The sequence below is a fragment of the Sorex araneus genome, chromosome 2 (assembly GCF_027595985.1).
Source record: "Sorex araneus isolate mSorAra2 chromosome 2, mSorAra2.pri, whole genome shotgun sequence".
In the NCBI taxonomy this organism is placed as follows: Eukaryota; Metazoa; Chordata; class Mammalia; order Eulipotyphla; family Soricidae; genus Sorex; species Sorex araneus.
This window is the reverse complement of record NC_073303.1, coordinates 56050590-56072287: the sequence shown is the minus strand read 5'-3', so window position 1 is coordinate 56072287 and position 21698 is coordinate 56050590.

Here is a 21698-nt window from a genome sequence, read left to right as displayed (position 1 = left end):
TTCTAGCAATGTCATTCTGTATGAGCACAGTAAGAGATATATCAGACTTAAAGTTTGGTTCTTCCTGAAGACATTCACTAAATATTCCAGACCACAGTCCTCAGGTCAGGTTAGTCTTCCTAACCCCATCAGGGTCCTAGTCCTTTTGGATCATGACAGCATTTGTCTATGACCATGCTCTCAACTTATAGTTGAGTATTGTGGTGCTTTGGCCTGGCCCATTTTGATGCCAGGGTAGCTCATAGCTTGCCCTAGGTCCATTCAATCCCTCGTCAGGACCCTGCTTTTGGGGTGCTAGGAACTAAGGGCAACTGAGTCAAGAAAGCAGATGCCCAGGAATAAATATTACTGGAGTCAATCAGCTCCCAAGTTATAAAGCATAATATTAACTGTCTTCTTGTGTCCATACAGAGAGGACATTGCTTTAAGGTAAACTAAGTTCCTGTGGCAAAGCTAAAAGGACAAGCCCAATATTATCCTACAGAAAGCATTCACATAGATGGTAAATTTTATTTTTGGTGATGCCAGGTATTGGCCTCACACATGCAGAGGGAACTGCGTTACCACTAAACTACATAAAGGTGGGTATTACTGTCACCACATTGAAAATGACTTCAGGAGCAAATGGTAAACACGACAGTTAAGAGATAGAGATTGATAAACTGGAATAGAAAAAAAAGACCAAACCCAGGATTTTACATGCAAAGCATGTGCTCCAGCCTTTTGAGCTACCTTCCCAGTGCTCTATATTATATTTTAAAGGAAGAGGATAGGGAAAGGTAAATTCCATTTATAAAACCCTGGAGTGGCTAGATTCACTTGAGACAAATTATTATTATCTTGTTATGAAGTTTCCTGTGCCATCACTTTGATGTGGGGAGACTTTTATAATTCCTTTTGATTTTTAAGAAATTGTGATTTAAGGTTCCAGCCTACTGAAGTAAGGCATTAGTCTGGAAGAAATAACATGATTATGTTTTGAGCTTTTTCTGTGCGTCAAAGCATTGAGGGTGAGGATGGGGAAGTTACATGAAGTGTCTTAGAAACTGTGTTCCAGAGAGTTACTCAGGGCTGGAGTGATAATGTAGCGGGTAGGACTCTTGCCTTGCATGCGACTGACCTACGCTCGATCCCTGCCATTCCATATGGTTTTCCAGAGCACTTCAAGGAGTAATTCCTAAATGCAGAGCCAGGAGTAACCCCCTGAGCACCACTGGGTATGGCCCCCAAACAAACCAAATCAAACTAAACAGAGCTACTGAGAAGAGTGGCCCCAGACAGAGGTTCATACAAGTGGATGAAGTGCTTGGTGGGATTGGGCGGGGGCAGGGAGCATTTGTCTACTTTCACACTGAAGTAGATGCTGGAAACAATTGCTTCCTCAGCATCCATGTGAACGGTGGTCCCGGTATGGAGATAGTCTGAGGTTCAGAGCTCTCTTTTCTTGTGAGGCATTACATGTACTTACATGTTCTTCACATCAGCCAGGGGTCCAGGCTAGGTTAAGGATGTACCCAAGAAGAACTATTCTCTGGTGAAAGCTACATACAGAGGGATAGCTTATGACAGACACCAAGGGTTCCTTGGTACTTTATAGGAGGTCTCTTATAGTGGGTGGCTGAGCTATATTTGGCCATTTAGGTGGGAGCAGAGAGGCTAAAGATCTTATGTGATGGCTGCATGAAAGGTGATTCTATTTACACAGACATTAGTCTCTGCACTTTAATCTCATGTGAAAATAAGCATTACCAAATACCGGTGGTATTGATGTTGGTGTGATGCTGTTAATGGTGGTGCTGGTAGTGTGCTGGGAGCAGTGTGGTAGTGATGTGGTGATAGTACTTTTGGGGGTGCCGGTGTTGGTACTGATATTTGTGTGCTGGTGGTTGGTGTGGTGCGGGTGTTAGTGGTAGTACTGGTGTAGTGGCTGTGCTGGTGGGGGAGGCCCAGTGTGGTCGGGCATGCCCTGCCGTGGTCCGCACTACCCACCCTGCCCCACACTCTCTGAGAATCCCTTTTCAGTTGTGCAGAACTCAGAGCACAGCGTATCTTTATTAACCCCAGGAACACAACGTTGGCATAAATCTACTGAGGCAAGTTTAAATCAACTGAACAATTTAATTACATCTTAGAAGAGGTTCCTGAGGGAGACTTATTTTTTCACTTGCAGATTTAATACAATAACCCCTTGGTCATTAATCTGCCTGGGCGGTTCGTGGGGGTTGTGTTCACACCTGCCCTGAGCTGTACTCCAGACCTCGTTCAGTTGTAAGTTTCCCTGACGTCAGCTTCACACACCACCGGCCCAGAAAAAAATCATGAAAATGCTCTAACTCTATCAAACCCTTCAGAGATATCCTTAATTTTTCAGCTATGTATAACAATTTTCAAAATGAGCAAACAATTTCTGAACAAAGGATATTGCCTTCAAATGAAAATTCTACCTGATTCAACCAATAATTAAATGTATTTTTGTGTGTGTGATGGGGAGGGCATGGTTCTATGCCTTGTATTTATTTTTAAAACCAATTTATAATAATTATGGAAAGATATTTATTAAAGAAAAAAAATCTACTGAATTCACCACCCCTTCTGATTTTGGAACCGAGGGAGAGGTTTGTGTTAGAATCTCCCTCTCACAGCACCAGGGGGAGCAGAAGCCCATTGGGGCTCCAGTTGCTGATTTAGGATTCTGTGATTTCTGATTTTGTAGCTTCTCATTTTCTCTGGTAAGAAGTCCTGAAAGTGAACAAGCACCTTCCGTTCATCCTCAGAGAGAATACGAGGGTGAATGCTGACGAGAGCCCTGTTCAGAGCTGGTTTGAGGGATCAAAGCTCGGACAAAGTTTGTTTGGTAGGGCGTTTGCCTTGCAGAGTCACCATGGGGAGGAGGCATCCTGGAAGTCTCACCCAGGACAGGAGACCACGGGAAAAGGCCTGGGTCTAGGATTTGGAGGAGCAGACAGTGCCCCGAGGTGGTGGTTGAGGACTGTGGGAACAAGCAATATCAAATAAATTATTTTGAGCCTGCTACAGAGAGGAGGAGGTGACAGTTGGGTTGTCATTCATCACAAAAATGACATAAAAGCAAGTATCATTTTTTGTTGTTTTTTTTTTTTGGTTTGAGGGCCACACCTGGTGGTGTTCAGGGCTTACTCCTGGCTCTGCACTCAGGGATCACTCCTGGAGGGGTTTGGGGGACCATCTAGGATGTTGGTCATCAAACCCTGGTCGCCCTCATTCAAAGCCAGCATCCTACCAGCCTTACGTTCTTTCCAGGACTATGGACACCATTAAAAAACCCTTTTATTTATTTTGCCCCCAATTTCTTTAAATACCATGGTTTATAAAATTGCTCATGATTCTTTTTTTTTTACAGGCATTCAATATTCCACCCCCAATCCCACCACCACTGTCACCTTCCCCCCACCATTGTCCCCATTTTCCCAACCACCCCTTCAGCCTGCTCCTGAGGCAGGCTCAAAATAACTTATTTTATACTGCTTGTTACCACTAAATGGCAAATGAAATTATCAGAAAACACTTCAACGAAAGAAAACTTGAACATTGTTGTATTTTACCATGGGGACATTTAGTCCTTGTCCGAGGGTTTACTAAGATGTTGTTGCTTGTTGGACATCTGTGTTCATTTTTGTTAATCAAACTTTGTTAAGTTTTTTTTTGTTAGTCAAACTTGGTTGGCTTCTACCTTACATTCCCATCCACGCTAGTGTGCTCCTACTGCAGTGTTAGTATTGTAGTTTGGAGTACTGTAGTTTGGAGATGTCACTCCATACAATTCGGAGTATTTAACTGGGCAGTGAACTTGATTGATTGTGGTGGTAGAATGTGGGTGTGGCTGCCGGGACTTCTGGAAGTACAGGTGAGGTTGGGGAGGTCTGACTCTGAGAGGGCCTGAAGTTTTCATCCAAAAAACCCGTTGTACCTGGGACTTTCAGCAGTTTGGTGTCTCTGAGGAGCTCATCACATCAGTTGTGATGTGGTGGTGTCTGGCCATAGGCATAGCGGCAGCTGTTAGGGTGTGAGCCCGCCGCCCTCCTAGATTACCTGTGATCTGGGGACCATGCACATAATTTTTATTAACACTTTTTTTTGAAAATACAATGAAGCATTTTATAAACAAAAAGATTTTAATCTTCATTTGCCAAGAAAATTGTTTCAATCCTATTTTAATCCAAATTACTGTAGTTACTTGATGTTCAGAGCTCCTTGGGTCTAGGTGGGGCTGCGATTTGTGTTTGTTTGGTAGGGCGTTTGCCTTGCACACAGCCGACCCGGGTTTGATTCCTCCATCCCTCTTGGAAAGCCCGGCAAGCTACCAAGAGTATCCCGCCTGCATGGCAGAGCCTGGCAAGCTACCTGGGGCGTACTTGATATGCCAAAAACAGTAACAAGTCTCACAATGGAGACGTTACTGGTGCCCATTTGAGCAAATCGATGAACTACGGGATTACAGTGCTACAGTGCAGAGCTAATTGTTTCCAGTTCTGAAATAGGATTTAGACCATGTAGAGCGGATGAACGGGTGGATGAATTCAACTACCATTGATGCCTTTTTGGTGATAGAACACTAGATGGTGCTGTTCCCTGAGAGACTTGATTAATTTTTTTTTTTAAGTGAAGCAAAATTGTTTTGATGGATAGACATTTAGAGATGTGAGGAGAGAGATACATGTTCAAGTTCAAGAGAGAACATGGGCTTATCCAGAGTGATGTAAGGCCCTAGCTCATTTCTTAAGTCTTTTATCATGTTTTTTTTTTTTAATGTTGTTCATTAGATAAAAAAGTCTTTTATTTCTGAGCTTAGTTAAGCTTAAAATTTAGGAGCAAATAAGCATGGCCATAAATAATGTAATGGTAAAGTGTTGGGTGCTCTGGGAAATTTGCTCTCTAAGGAAAAGAAAGGAACCATAGAAGTTGTTTATCTCCCTATTGCTAATAAGCTTTTTTTCTCTTTTGTGGTTGTTGTTGTTTGGCCACATCTGGCTACGCTTAGGGCTTATTGCTGGCTCTGCATCCGGGGCTCATTCCTGGCAAGGCCCAGGGGACCATGTGGGGTGCCTGGGATGGAACTGGGTCGGCCACGTGCAATTCAAACACCCTCTCTACCGCTCTGGACTCTCAACTTCCTTTCAAAAACAGCTTTTGATATACAAAAAAAGTCCAAAGCCAGTACACTGGACTCCTGTGTATCACGTGTCCACATGTGCACGTGTCCCCCTAGAGTAGCATGTTCAGGCACACGCTGTGTCTTGCGCGCTGCTGGTGTGTACCTGAGAGCGCCCGTGACTGGGATTTTCTCCTGAGGTCCCGTCCAGACTGCCAGGCATCCAGCCGCCTTTCCTCAGAGTCCTCTGCTCGGGCGGCCTCTCAGGCTGCTTTTCATTTCCAGTGACGCTGCTGGTTTTGGGGCTCCTGAGTTCGTGTCTTGTTTTATTTATTTATTTATTTATTTATTTATTTATTTATTTATTTATTTATTTTGCTTTTTGAGTCACACCTGGCAATGCACAGGGGTTACTCCTGGCTCTGCACTCAGGAATCACTCCTGGCAGTGCTCAGGGATGCTGGGAATCGAACCCGGGTCGGCCGCGTGCAAGGCAAATGCCTTCCCCACTGTGCTATCACTCCAGCCCCCGGGTTTGTGTCTTGTAGAGACACCAGCAGCGTCGTGAGTTCAATGGTTTTCCTCGTGACTAAAGGGAGGCTACAGAGAAAAAACCCACAAAGGGAAAGAGCCATGTCTCGGCCATCTGCCATGAGTCCAGACTAGCAGTGCAGCCCCCTGGGCGGTGCTGACTCAGTCTGAGTCCCTCGCTGACAGGTTTCCCCTGCAGTTAAGGGACCTCTGCCCTGATGCAAGCACTGAAGCAGGGGAGAGTTATACATTGTTTGGAATTCTGTCTGGAAAAATATTCTTTTTTTTTTTTTTGGGTCACACCCAGCGATGCTCAGGGGTTACTCCTGGCTCTGCACTCAGGAATTACTCCTGGTGGTGCTTGGAGGACCATATGGGATGCTGGGGATCGAACCCGGGTCGGCTGCGTGCAAGGCAAACGCCCTACCTGCTGTGCTACCGCTCCGGCCCCTGGAAAAATATTCTTGTCTCTTTTCATTGAACCATTTTTATTTCTCTTAGTATGAACTTCTGAATATTGATTTTACAGTCTGTTATCATCTAACACTACTTTATTGTACTACAACAAGTGTCCCAGATCCTTCAGTTTGCTGTTCTGTCCCTTTGACACCTGTTTGTTTAAAGCCTTATCTTTACTTAATTTATGATTTGTTGTGGTGGTGGGTGTATCCAGGGCTTGCACCCTTGGGTGTGGTACAGCCAGGCTTTGTACATATTATCCTGTCACTTCAGCTAACTCCATGGTCCAGTGTGTGGGTGCATATATGGTTTTGCTTGTTTTTGTTTGGGGGCCACACCTGGTGATACATAGAGGTTACTCCTGGCTATGCACTCAGGAATCACTCCTGGCAGTACTCTGGGGACCATATGGGATGCTAGGGGTCTAATCAGGGTCAGCAGCATACAAGGCAAGCACCCTACCTGTTTTATTCTCTCCAGCCCCATGTTTGTATTTCATTTTTTTAAGGAGCCACCAATTCACTTTTTAGTAAATTTTGTTCAGTCAACAAATAGAATTTAGCTCCATTATTCTGTATTTATCTTTTACTTGGTTGAATAATATGAATGATGAAAATTGAAAGATGGAAGCAGAAAGACAAGCTAAATTCAACCTTTGACATTAAGTCTGTTCCCTCGAAGTGACTTAGGCTGTTCTTTCACTTTTCTACTGTTATTACTTGCATAGTTTTGGACAGTTTTTCTTTCTTTTGTGGGGGAGGGTGCACCCAATAATTCTGTGGTGCTACTCCTGGATCTGTGCTCAGGGACAAGATGAGATGCCTGGTTGGATCATTGTTGCTGCTAAGGTAGCTGCATGCAAGGCAGGTGCCCTACTTTCTGTCCTATCTCTCTTGCCCTGGACGGTTTTTCTTCCCCTACCCCCTTGTTGGACCTGTTAGCATGCACATATCAGGAGATAGCTTCACTCTTGAGCTTCCAACTACCAGCATCCATTTGCCTTCTCATTCCTTACTTCTTTCCTCCCTGCTAACCACTATTCTTTATTTGTGGGGGGGGTCACATCCGGCGATGCACAGGGGTTACTCTTGGCTCTGCACTCAGGAATTACTCCTGGTGGTACTCGAGGGACCATATGAGATGCTGGGAATCGAACCTGGGTCGGCCGTGTGCAAGGCAAACACCCTACTCTATCGCTATCACTCCAGCCTCCCACTGTCGTTTTGGACTTGGTGCTGGGGCTCATTCCTGACACAGCGTGGCAGTAGGTCACTCCCAGCAGTGCTCAGGAATTGTGAAGTGTCAGCAATTGAACAGAGGCTCCTACATGCAAATCATGTAATCCACTGCTCTGAGTCATTTCCTTGGTTCTTGACCTTTCTTAAAAACTACAAGTGCTTTTTCTATATTTATTGCAGCACTATTCATGATAGCCAGAATCTGGAAACAACCTGAGTGCCTGAGAACAGGCGACTGGTTAAAGAAACTATGGTACATCTACACAACGGAATACTATACAGATGTTAGGAAAAATGAAGTCATGAAATTTGCTTACAAATGGATGGACATTCATGAAATTTGCATATAGGTGGATCAACATGGAAAGTATCATGTTAAGTGAAATGAAAGAGAGGGACAGACATAGAAAGATTGCACTCATTTATGGAATATAAGGTAACAGAATTGGAGACTAACACCCAAGAATAGTAGAGATAAGTACCAGGAGGATTACTCCACAGCTCGGAAGCTGGCCTCACATGCTGGGGGAAAAGGCAGCCCAGATAGAGAAGGGACCACCAAGCAAAGGGTGCTAGGAGGGCCCACTCGGGATGGGAGATGCGTGCTGAAAGTAGAGTATAGACCAAATATGATGGTCACTTAATACCTCTATTGCAACCACAACACCCAAAAGGAGAGAGAGAGAGCAAAAGAGAATGCCCTGCCACAGAGGTGGGGTGGGGTGGGGTGGGGGTGTTGGGAGGGATGCTGGGACCATTGGTGGTGGAGAATGGGCACTGGTGGAGGGATGGGCACTCAATCATTGCATGACTGAAATGCAAGCATGAATGTTTGTAAGTCTGTAACTGTACCTCACAGTGATTCACTAATAAAAATTAAACAAAAATAAATGGGTGGACATGAAAGGTATCATGCTAAGTGAAATGAGTCGGAAGGAGAGGGACAGGCATAGAGTAATTGGACTCATTTGAGGGATGTGAAAAAAACATAATATGAGACTAATACTCAAGGGCAGTACAAACAAGGGCCAGGGAGATTGCTCCACAGTTGGAAGCCTGCCTCAGTGCTGGGGGAGGAGGCAGCTGGGAAAGAGAAGGGATCACTATGACAAAGGTAGTTGGAAATGGTCACTCTGGATAAGAACAGCATGCTGAAAGTAGGGAAAGGAACAAACATGATAACCTCTCAGTATGTGTACTGCAAGCTGTTAGTGCTGAAAGGGGGGGAGAGAGAGAGAGAGAGAGAGAGAGAGAGAGAGAGAGAGAGAGAGAGAGAGAGAGAGAGAGAGAGAGAGAGAGAGCTGGTACAGGGATGGGTGTTGGAACAGTGTATGACTGAAATCTGATCATGAGCAGTCTTGTAACTGTATCTTGTGGTGATTAAAAAAAATAAGTACAAGTGCTTGACCCCAGAGTATAGAAAGGAGAAGGAGAGAAAGTGAAGAGGTAGGGGAGAGGAGTTAGATACGAAGCAGCAGGGGCAGGGCCAAGGGATTCAAGTATCAGTGGTGTTAAGGAATGGTCGAGATAAATACCCAAACCATAGTCAGCAACACTGAACTCCCGAGGTCCAAACTGTGGGAGCCAAGCTTAAGACGTGCCAGCCAGGATGGCAGGCTGGGTGGGGGCCAGGCAGGAGAGGGGCATGAGGACACCGCTGGAGGGAAGTTGGCCGGTGTTGGGATCATGATGGAACACTGTAGAGCAAAAAACCAACTATAAGTAACTTTGTAACTCACAGTGCTTTAATAAGATAAATTTAGGAAAAATGCAAGTGCTGGGACTGGAGAGACAATACAGTGGGTAGGGTACTTGCCTTGCATCCTGACAGCCAGAGTTCGATCCCTGGCCTCCCCTATGGTCCCCTGAGCTTTGCCAGGTGTGGCCCCCAAGGAAACAAACCAAGTGCTGGTGGGAATACGGAGAAAACAGTCACTGTTGGGTGGGCAAGAAAACCGGCCCTTTCTGTATGGAAGATGGTATGGAGGTTTCTCAAAAGGTTAAAATATAGAATCCCCACACGATGCAGGAATCCCGCAGCTAGATATCTCTCTCAGGAGCATGGAAACACGGAAACACTGTCTGAAAAGGCATTCATACTTGTCTCTGCGTTGTAGCACAATTACCGAGAAGAAAGATCCAGAAACAATCTATGTGCACCACTCCCCAGTGTGTGGATGAAGAAACTGGGAGTTAGACACAGTGGAATGCTACTCAGGCATAAGAAAAGACGAAATCTTGACTTTTGCTACAACATGGGTGGAACCAGTAATTGTCACACTAAGCCAAATAAGTCAGGAGGAAAAAAGCAAACACTGGGTGATTTCCCTCATACATGTTATGAAAAGAAACAAAACAATGTCTGGTAAAAAGAAACCCTTCCTTAGACTCTTACCAAAGAACTGAGTTTATTGAAGGTGAAAAGTACAACAGGAAGGGCATTGGCCTTGCATGCAGCCACCCCGCATTGCATCTGCTCCACTGAGTCCCACCAGGAGTGATCCCGAGCACAGAGCCAGGAGTAAGCCCTGAGCACAGCTGGGTGTGGCCTAGAGCCCCCCACCGCCACCCAAAGGTTTCTGCTTAGTTACTCTCTGTGCTGTCCAAAATTATCCATAAAAAGAGAACACAGTGTCCTGAAAAAACCATAAAACCCCAGAAGCTAAGCGCCTACATCAGAGGAGAGAGGAACGCTCTTAAAGCTCTGGAACTAGATATTGTTCTGTTGCTCTTTCTTTTTTTTAGCTTAAAAACTTTTTCCTGCGGGAGAGGTTTTCATTACTTGGTGCAGTAAGTTGTAGCTCCTTGCGTGCTCTTAGATGCAGGTTTCCGAGTTGATCTTCTGCCGCAGACGCCTTTATTGGTGCTCTGCTTCCAGCCACACCCGGTGGGGCAGAGGGCTCACTCCCGACTGTGCTCAGGGGTCACTCCGGGTGGTACTTGGGGGAGTATACGTAGTTCTGGGGATCAAGCCTGAGGTCAGCAGGGTGCCTTCCTGACCCACTGTACTCCCGGCCAGTGCCCCGAGTTTTTAATCCACAGCAATTGTAACCAAAAAGTTGCTATATGTGAAATCATACCTTTAATTGTTACGCCATTGATCAGTAAGAAAAAAACATTAATTTTTCTTTGACACTTTAAGGTTGAGAGTTTTAATTTGATTTTCAAGCTTTTTATATACTTTTCCTGCATTTCCTACCACAGACTAAGAATCTACCTGGGATAAGGCATATGTATATTATATATATATATATAAATGTATATATCTTGCTTTTTGGGTCACACTCAACGATGTGCTCAGGAATTACTCCTGACAGTGCTCAGGGGACCATATGGGATGCTGGGAATTGAACCCTGGTCGGCCATGTGCAAGGCAAACAACTCTACCCTCTGTGCTATCGCTCCAACCCCTGGCTTGGATATTTTTAAAGCTGTTGACAGATGGGACGCTGCTATTCAGAGAGCTAAGTGATAACAGAAGCTAGCGTGTGAGGGCAGGGGTGATACTTGTGTCCAGGTGCTCCTAAGTATGAAATACATTACAGATAGCCCTGCACCAGCGTGGGGCAGAGTGCCCAGCAGGGGGCCAGGAAATATTACCTGATCATGTAAATGAATAACTGGTACCTTATTGTTAATCATTTCTCAAACTTGAGAACAATTCACTTGTGCTTCCGATCCAAGAGTTCTCTGTCCTGAGTTCTGGTTTCTTTAGGGGAGAAATGCTTCAAATGACAGCATCTAGTCTGAGGATGTAGCTCTATTTAAGAGTGCATGCATGGCATTAGATAAAATCGTGAGTTCAATCTCTGGCATCTCTCCAGAAACCATTGGTGTTTCTGGAATACAATTAAATACAATGAATGATTCTGCCAAGAAAGAATTTGATGTTGGAGAGAATGTTAGCAAGCACTGGTGACCTCAAACCCTAGTTGTCAGTGGGACCCTTTGGATCTTGGTGCATTTGGCTATCTCACTAGTTCCTGCCGAGGGATCACAAGTACCAGCCCTGGTAGCCACACTGATCTGCTCAGTGATGCAACTGCTACTGGGTGTAATGAACAAGCAGAGGAATTCACCTGCACTGGTGGATGATGACAGCACAGGAAGAACTGCAAACACAGCGATGCTTTCTAAAATCCCTGGTGAAGGTGTCAATGCAACAATTCTTTTAATGCTCACAGAAATGAGGAAATAAATGGGAGAGAGCTCAATGAGGACAGAGAAAATGTGAGGTGGGAAAAAACCTAAAACAAGGGCCAGAGGACACTACAGAGGGCAGGGCACTTGCCTTGCACACTGCTAATCCAGGTTTAATCCTTGGATTAAACCTTGGATTAAAATATGGTCCCCTGAGCCTGCCAGGAGTGATCCCTGAGTGCAGAGCCAGGAGTAAGCCCTGGGAACAACTGGGTAGCACTGTAGCACTGTCGTCCCATTGCTTATCAATTTGCTTGAGCAGGCACCAATAATGTCTCCATGGTGAGAATTGTTGTTACTGTTTTTGGCATATCGAAAACACCATGGGTAGCTTGCCAGGCTCTGCCGTGTGGGCAGGATACTCTCAGTAGCTTGCTGGGCTCTCCGAGAGGGACGAAGGAATTGAACCCAGGTCGGCTGTGTGCAAGGCAAATGCCCTACCCGCTGTGCTATCACTCCAGTCTGAGAACAACGGGGTATGGCCCAAAAACCAAAAAGAGAAAACAACCAAACAAAAACCAAGCAAAAAACAAACTAATCACCAAAACATTGAACTGAAGAGTACAATAGCTGAGCCAATAATAAAATAGAGGGCCTCCACTCTTGCCTGACTGAGCTCTGCAGAGATGCCGAACTGCCAAAAATTTCAGGTACACCAGGTTGTTTTCTTTTCTTTCCTTTATTTTGACTGAAAACCCTGGGCCTTCTGGGCTACTTCTCCCCACGTCCCTGTACTTCCAGAAGCCCTGGCAGCTACATCCATGTTGCATGCTGCCACCATGTAAGTTCACTGCCTGTGTAAGTACCCGGTGACTTAGAATCCTGGCGGCTCTCTCTCGCCGCCACTCAGTGGTCTTGGGCCACTCCCCCACCCGGGATGACCAATGCCATGGGCAGATGAAGGAGGAAACAAGGGCCAGTTGGTTGGTGATCAGTTGGTTGCTGTTTATTTCATTCTCCCCACGTGCCTGTTCCAGTCTTACTAAGCCCCTCATTCCTTTTTTTTTTTTTTTTGCTTTTTGGGTCACACCCAGAGATGCACAGGGGTTACTCCTGGCTCTGCACTCAAGAATCACCCCTGGCAGTGCTCAGGGAGCATATGGGATGCTGGGAATCAAACCTGGGTTGGCTGCATGCAAGGCAAACGCCTTACCCGCTGTGCTATGGCTCCAGCCCCAGTCAGCCTCTCATTCCTATCTCCTCCTGTCTCCCTTGCTTGTCTCTCCGAGCTCCGCCTTGGTCTTCCTCTCATCTCTCTCCAACTCCCCGAGTTGGGGGCAGTAACCACACACCCAGGTCGGCTATCAGACTCCACGTGTCATAGCCCTTCTTGATCGCCTGCAGCCAGGTTCAAGGGTGAAAATACCAACTGGGGTTTTTCTCCTTTCCTTAGTCCAATAACTTAATTAACATCTCAATTCTACTTCTTAATATTAGTTATTTTGTATGGACACAGTAAGAGATACATTAAGTTTCTAGGGTGGCTCTCCTAAGGACATCTTGCTATAGATCTCGGACTACAGCGCTCAGGCCAGATTAAATCTTTCCTAACCCTATCAGGGTCCTAATCCAGTTGCTACTTTTTGGATCATGACAGAATTTGCCCACGACCATGCTCTTAACTTATAGTTAAGTATTATGGCGCTGTGGCCTGGCCCATTTCGATGCCAGGGTAGCTCACAGCTTGCCCTGGATCCAGCCAGTCCCTCATCGGGCCCTGCTTCTGGGATGCTAGGAAGTAAGGGCAACTGAGGCCCAAGTCGAGAAAACAGATACCCAGGAGTGAATATTATTTGGAGTCAATTAACTCCCATGTTACAAAAGCATAGCATGGACTGTCTTCTTATGTCTATACAGAAAGGACATTACTCTGAATTACTATGCAACGGACTTAAGGAGAAGAGAAAAGAAATATTTGCAAGTTAATAGAATCTGATTAGGAGATAAAGGTGACTGGTTGTGGAAGCAGTGCGCAAAGAAAGAGGTTACAAATAAACACAGAGGAATGGGAGCACTGTGATGGGAATAACCCAATAAAATAAGCTCCCCGTGGCAAGGTAGAAAGGACAAACCAATGTTATCCTACAACTTCCCAGTTAAATAATTTATTTATATAATATATAAATGAATTTATTGGAGAAACATCTTCAAACTTTACAATACTAACATCCCAGTAAGAATATAACAAACTGAATGGGAATTGTAAGGTAGGAGTCAATTAAACTTGATTAACAAAAACAGTAACATAACACAGAAGGGTCAACTAGCAACAACAGCTCAGCAAACACTCAGACAAGGACTTAACGTCCCCATGGGGAGATGCAGCAATTTTCACCAATTTTCTTTCACTGAAGTATATTTTGATTATTCCATAAGCCACTTAGTAGTAAGAAATATCACTGTATCATTGTCATCCCATTGTTCATCGATTTACTTGAGCGGGCGCCAATAATGTTTCCATTTGTCCCAGCCCTGAGATTTTCGCAGCCTCTCTTTACTCTTTTTTCCCAAGGATTGGAGGCTCTTTTCAGGGTCAGGGAAATGAGACCTGTTATTGTTATTGTACTTGGCATATTGAATATGCCACGGGGAGCTTGCCAGGCTCTTTCATGTGGGCGGGATACTTTTGGTAGCTTGACGAACTCTCCGAGAGGCATATATATATGTATATATATGATAAGAGGCCGTGTGGTCCAGGAATATGTTCACTCATGCGTGAGATTCAGCCTGAGCATGTGGAAAGCAGCCTGGAGCGTGGTGGCGGTGGGGTAGTGGAGGTCGGCTAGTAGGGCTGGGTCCCTTGGCAGTAAGACATAATATAAAATAAATTATTTTGGGCCTACTACAGGGGCAAGTTTTAGGGGTGGTTGGGAAAATGATGGCAATGGTGGAGGGAAGATGACAGTGGTGGTGTATCATGAGCAATTTTGTAAACCATGATTTTTAAATAATCACTGTATCACCCTATCACTATCATCCCGTTGTCCATCAATTTGCTCGAGCGGGAGCCACTAACGGTGCCAGTAACGTCTCCATTTGTCCTAGCCCTGAGATTTTAGAAGCCTCTCTTTACTCGTCCTTTCCAATGGTGCCGCATTGGAGGCTCTTTCAGGGTCAGGGGAATGAGACCCAGCATTTTTACTGGTTTTGGCATATTGAATATGCCATGGGGAGCTTGCCAGGCTCTGCTGTGTGGGCAGGATGCTCTCGGTAGCTTGCCAGGTTCTCCGAGAGGGAGAACTAAACAATAAGAGGGAGGCCTAGTCCCTATCCGAACAGGCTTGCAGATCGCAGCCTTGGGTCCCACACACTTGGGTTCCTCTGCCAGTTCCTTCACGTGTGAGGCTCATCCGAGTATGTGGAGAGGGACCTCGAGCTTGGCTGTGGCTGGGTTCTGGAGGTCTTCGGCTGCCGGGGTTCTGCTGGGGGCGGGGAGGGAAAATCAACCCTTCCCCACTCCGAGGAGCCCCGTGAGGACAGCCAGGCACGGGGGCAGGAGACTCTGCCGATGTTTAAATAAAGTGGGCAAAAATGGAGGAGCTCACCAGCAGAGTGACAGAAACTGAAGATCAAATTAGTAAACTCAGAATAGGAGAGAAGTGTGACAGAAGAGAACAGAAAGGGGCAGCAATATGCTTAAAGATGAGACAACATGGGGAGATGTGGATGGCACTGAGCTTAACCCCGAGCACGGTGTGGACTAGAGCAGCACGAGGAGCGGCCTCATGACTCCTGAGCACTGCCAGGTGTGCCTCCCTTCCCCAGAGGGACAGAAAGATAGAAGTCACACAAGAGATGTGCGTGACAGAGGCTGGAGCTATGGTACAGTGGGCAAGGCTCTTGCCTTGCATGCAGCTGACTTGGGTTTGATTCCCAGCACCCTTTAAGGCCCCTTTAACCCACCAGAAGTGATCACTGAGTGCAGAGCCAGGAGGAAGCCCTGAGCACTGCTGGGTGTGGCAAAAAAGGGAGAGATTTATGGGTCAGCATCAGAGAAAAAACATTTACATGGTAAGAATTACAGAAGGGTTTGGTTCTTGGAAACTAAGTGTTTTACTGGAAAAGCAGACACACATCAATGGAATAGAATTGAGAGCCCAGAAATAAACCCTCACATCTACGGAGTTTATTTATAACACAGGAGCCAAGAGCATAAAACGGAGAATGGAAAGTCTCTTCAACAAATAGTGTTAGAAAAATAGAATAACCACATCCAAAAGGATGAAATTGGACCATTTTCTCACACCATACACAAAAGTTAATTAAGAATGAATTAAAGACTTGGATTTTAGACCTGAATCCACAGAATACACTGAAGAAAACACAGGCAAAACATTCATGACACTGCCTCTGTGTTGTGTCCAGAGATTTCACTGCGCCGGCAAGGGCGTAAACACTTCACACTAGGAAGATCCCACACTGTGAGACTGTCATTGAACAAGTCATCCTACCAAGTGGGAGAAAGAAAAGTTTTTAATGGAGAGATGTTCTCCAGGATGATAGCCTTATTTTTAAAAGTTTTAAAAACATTTTGAGCAGTTTGGTAATTGGTATGGTTTCATATAAATAGGAGAAACTATTTTCAAATTATACATTTGACAAAGGGCTATTATGCAAGATGTATAAAGTACTCCCCAAACTCAACAGCAAAATAAACAACCCCACCCCAAATGGGGGGAAAGAGCTGGACAGATACTTCTCCAGAGACACGTAAGAGACCAGCAGGTCTCTTACTGAGCATAAAAAATGCTCAAAAAATGCTTAAATAAAAAAAGAATAGTAAGGTAGCATCTCACACCTATGAAAATGGCCTACACAAAAAAACCAGGGGCAGGAGAATAGCAGGTGGGGCGTTTGCCTTGCTCATGGCCAACTGGGTTCAATCTCCAGCATCCCAGATGGTCCCCTGAACACCACCAGGCGTGATTCTGGAATGCAGGGCTAGGAGTAACCCCCAAGCATTGCCAGGTATGGCCCAGAACAAACAGAAGAGACCAGAGCGAAAGTGTTGGTAGGGATGTGAAGAGAAACAAAACTTCATTCCATGCTGCTGAGTGCTCTATGGCTATGCTTCTGTGGAAAAGAGTCATGGGATCTAAAAAAATTGAAAGCTTCACGTGACCCAGCAATACGGCTCCTTGTCATCTACTCCAAGAGCAGAAAAACATTAATTTGGAATGACGTGTGCACACGTGTGCCCATTGCAGTTCTATCTGCAGTAGCCAACGACTTAATTGCCCAGTGACAGCTGGTGGATGACGAAGTTGTAGTCAATATACACTCTGGAACCCTGCTTGGCTGGAAGGACAGATGAAGCTTTTCTTAATGAAGTTTTCTTCACCCCCCAGACAGGGGCAGACTCGGGGGTGTGGTGGGGAGTGATGGGAGGGAAACTGGGGACACATTCTGGGAAATGTGAAGGGTTGGGTGTTGGAACACTGTGTGACTGAATCATGAACATCTTGATAAGCGTCTACCTCACAGTTGAAAAAAAAAGGAAAGAAAAGATGAAGCCTTACCATTTGCTACAACATGACTGGAACCACAGAGGGTCACATCAAGTGATATAAATCAGAAGGGGAAAGGCAAATGCCTGATCATCTCACCCACATGCGGTAAGCAAAAAACAAACCAGGGAGCAATGTCCAAAGAGGACAGGCTATAGAGCTGAGGGGCAAGTGGCAGGGATGGATTGAGAGCGTCCAGTGGACGGTGGTGGAGGGTATGTGAGAGCGTTGTGTCCCTAAGGCCAACACACAGTTAGGCTCTTGGGAATCAATGAAAAAGACATTAAAAAAAATCTTGTGTGGCCACGACAGGGTGCAGTGGTCAATGCATGCCAGCACACACCTCACCCGAGTTCAGTCCCTGGCACCACACGGTCCTTCAAGCATCACCAGGTACAACCCTGGAGGCCCCTGGCACACAAGGGGTGTCCCTGCGCATCCCTGGCAACTGCAGGGCTGGGCAGGGTCACATCATCAGTCCTTGCAATAAGCCAGTAGCTGGGTGGCAGAGGATCACCGGTGGGCCCTGCACCTCCTGAGCACTGGTTGGAAAGAAAAGAAAGAAAGAAAGAAAAAAGAAAGAAAGAGAGAAAGAAAGAAAGAAAGAAAGAAAGAAAGAAAGAAAGAAAGAAAGAAAGAAAGAAAGAAAGAAAGAAAGGAAGGAAGGAAGGAAGGAAGGAAGGAAGGAAGGGAGAAAGAATGAAAGAAAGAGAAGGAAAGAAAGAGAGAGAGAAGGAAAGAAGGAAAGAAAGAAAGAAGGAAAGGAAGGAAGGAAGGAAGGAAGGAAGGAAGGAAGGAAGGAAGGAAGGAAGGAAGGAAGGAAGGAAGGAAGGAAGGAAGGAAGGAAGGAAAGGAAAGGAAGGAAGGAAGGAAGGAAGGAAGGAAGGAAGGAAGGAAGGAAGGAAGGAAGGAAGGAAGGAAGGAAGGAAGGAAGGAAGGAAGAAAATAAGAGCCAAAACCTCTTTGTATATCTACGTACTTGTTGAAATAACGATTTGGTGGTGGATGGCCGCACTGGCCGTGACTGCCTGTGTCTGGGGGTGCCCGCTTGGAGCTGGGCTGGACACACGCCCTCTCCCTGTTCTTCCCATCATCACAATCACTGATGGAGAAAGCACCACGGGGTCTGGTGCAGAGGCCCCGAGTGGGACCTGCACCTTCTCTCTGTTTCTCGGAACCTGGCTTTGCCCACCCCCAAACGACTGCACGGAGGGGTCACGGCTCCGTGCGTGGGCACGTGAAGGCCAGGCTGGGCCCCACGAGACCACACAAGGGACCGCCCAGTAGCCTTGGGGTCTTTACTTGCAAGTTCAGGGATGTTTGGGGGATCAGAAATCATTATTTCATATTTCAGGAACTTAACTCTTTTTTTTTTTTTTTTTTTTTTTTTGCTTTTTGGGTCACACCCAGCGATGCTCAGGGTTTACTCCTGGCTTTACACTCAGGAATTACTCCTGGCGGTGCTTGGAGGACCATATGGGATGCCAGGGATCAAACCCGGGTCGGCTGTGTGCAAGGCAAACGCCCTACCCGCTGTGCTATCGCTCCGGCCCCAGGAACTTAACTCTTGTTCATATCAATTTGCTGTGAGAGAACTTGGTTTCCTTTCATGCAGTCTAACTCAGAGTTGGTTTCTCTGAACCGTCTGTGGGGTCAGGTGAGCACTGCCCCCCTTGGTCTGCGTGCCTGACAAGCACGTTGCGGACACGTCCCACGGGGCCCTGGGCACCGTCCTCTGCAGCCTGCTATCGGCTCCTGGCGTCTTTCCTCCGGCTTCTTTCTGCCCTGGAGGTTGCGGTCACGGCTCCTTGCCCCCTCAGCCCTGTCCAGTCCATCCGAGGAAGCCCAGGGACTGTATGTGTCACCATTTCAGGGCACAAGGCCCCTCAGCGCGGCGACTGCCATGGGCAGCCCGCGTGGCTAGCCCTCGCAAAGGCTGATGCCTTCAGAGAAGAGGGCACTCGAGGATAGCGAGAGGCCTCAGGAGGACCCAGCTCTGCCAGCACCTTGATCTTGGCCTTCCTGCGTCCGGAGCTGGGGAAGGCGCGTTTCTGTGGTTAAGCCACCCAGGACGTGGAGCTGTGTGTGGCAGACGCAGCCAGCAGACGCCGGCTCTCCACAGACGTCCGTTCTGCTGTTTGCCTTCCCCAAGCCACAGCCAGCCCGAGGGCTGGGGCAGGAGCACTGCCTCAGAGATGAGCCGAGCAGAGGCCCAGTCCTGCATGCTTCAGCTCTGAGATGCCCACCCTCCTGAGTGCTGGGAGCTGGGTTCCCTCCTGAGTGCTTTGTCACACCCCGTAAGCAGTGGAAATCCTCTCCCTGCCCCTGTCACTTCCCAGAGAGCGCTGCAGTTGGGTAGGGCGCCCGGGCCTGGACCCCGAGGGGCTGGCCTTTCCAGGGCGCTTTCCTCTGGAGGCTCATGCATCCCTTTCACGCCTCAAACTTTCCCTCTTACTGCTGCCTTTGATGTGAGCCTTCCTAGCTGGGCCCTGAGGCCTGCGGGCGGGTCTTGCTGGCCCTTCCAGGGTAGCCAGGGCCCTTCGTTTGCAAAGCAGTGACCACACCCCACACCTCCAGGGAGCCACCGCCCCTTTCTCACCACCCCAGTTGGCGGGGGACGAAGCTATGCTCCAGGGCTGACCTGGTCTGTGCTGGCCGCAAAGCAGGCCCGTGCCCTCCCCCCCACCCTGCTCTGAGCGGCCCAGTGCTCTGTGCCCGTGCCCTCCCCCCCCCCCCCCGCCCTGAGCGACCCAGTGCTCGGCGTGTTCTCTTGGGAGCTGTCAACACACTGCAGCAGTGGCACTTGTCTAGCTGTTGACGCATGCACTGACCTCATGCTACCCCAGGGAGTGCAGTGGGCTTTGGAGCACTGTCCCAGCTTCCTGCGGAGACCCGGACGACCCACGCTGTAGCTCCTGACCCCAGAACCAGCACAACTCATGATTTATTATTTTTTTTTCAACTGAGGGAACATTGGCTTACAAGTGTGTACATGTTCCTGTGTCTTCGGGCTCTAACGTCAGCCTGCCACATCCACCCTCGAGGTGCCAATGCTGCTTCACCAGCGTCCTCGGGATCCTTTCTGTCTGGGCTCCAGCCCGCTGCCTGGCAGCTCCGATCCTGCTGCCAGAGTCGCAGGCGTTTCCGCTAGACCTCGTCTGTTCACTCTGTCTTTCTCTCTGCGCTGTACATAAGCAGATCGTCTGATGTTTGTCTTTCCCCCTTGGATTTATTCCACGTAGCACAACAGTTTTTAGTTTTGTCCATACTGCAGAATAATGCGAGGTCTTGTTTTCCCTCACAGCCGAGTAGAATCCCATTGTGTGTAGACACACACCACTATTTCTTGTATGACCCCTTGGGTGGCCCTTGGACTGTTTCCCGATCTTGACTCGTACAAACAGCCCCGCAGTGCGGCAAGGCTCTGTCTTTCTGAATCAGGGGTGTTTGTGTTTCGGGACAGATACCGCTGCGTGGAGTCACCGGGACACATGGATGGGCCAGTTTTCATGCCTCGAGGTGTCTCCTTGCTGTTTTCCAGGGAGGCGGAGCTGGTTTATAATCCCACTGTTTGAATGAGGGTGTCATCGCATTCCCACTGCGCTAGTTTCTTTCTTTCCACTGTTTTAGAACACTGGCCACCCTCACCAGTGTGAGATGCCGTCTCGTTGTCATTTTTGACCTGCATTCCTCTGATAATTTGTGGTGATGAGCACTTTTCTGCATGCCTGCTGGAAGTTGAGCTGTACCCGCTTGTTCTGACCGTTCGTTCATTTTCTTTCAGAGTAGATGACCTAAGCTCGTGGCCCCATAGACACGATGCTGCAAACACACTCTTCTTTTTTGCAGGGGCTTCCAGAGGAGCTTGGGAGGCCCAGGGGGCCCTGGGTGGTCTCAGCTCACTGTGGGGGGATTGTGGCTCTGTGTGAGGGTACAGGCTTGGTCCCCCCAGGCTCCACGGCCATGCTTGGGGGTCCCCAGTGCAGCTGCACCGAGCACTGCCCATGGGAGCACTGTGACATCAGACCCACAGGTCAGCCACTGCGGGATTATGCCCTAACTATGTCCCTAGTCCCTGTAAACGGATTTTCTCTTATGCTTTTCTTAACCGTTTTGATTGTTTTTAGCTTACATTATTTTAAGAGTACAATCTTTGATACACATAGAGAACGTATTTTTTTTTTTTAGGGTGGGGGGTGCATCCAGCTGTGCTCAGAGCTTACTCCTGACTCTGTGATTACTTCTGACAGGCTCGGGGGATCAGAGGAGGTGCCGGGAGTCAAACCTGGGTTGGCCGAGTGCAAGGCAAATGCCTTACCCACTGGACTATCACTCTGGCCTAATTCTATTAGTCTCTTAAACAGAAAAACCCAACCAAAGTGAACAACAAACGTGAAGGAAACCTTACCCAGAGAATGACAGGAAGGGAATGAGCCATGTGTCTACGTGCAGCGTGCGTGATGCAAAATCTCTAATTGCCTTCTTGCGTTGTGACTGGGCTTCATCTTGGAGCATGTGACTAAAGCCATCACTGCTTCTGGACGTTCTCTGCGAGTGTCGCACATTGGCGGATCCTCCAGAGTTTCTGTTCTTTATCTTCCCGGACACGGAGAGATGGGGGCCACTGGGCCAGCT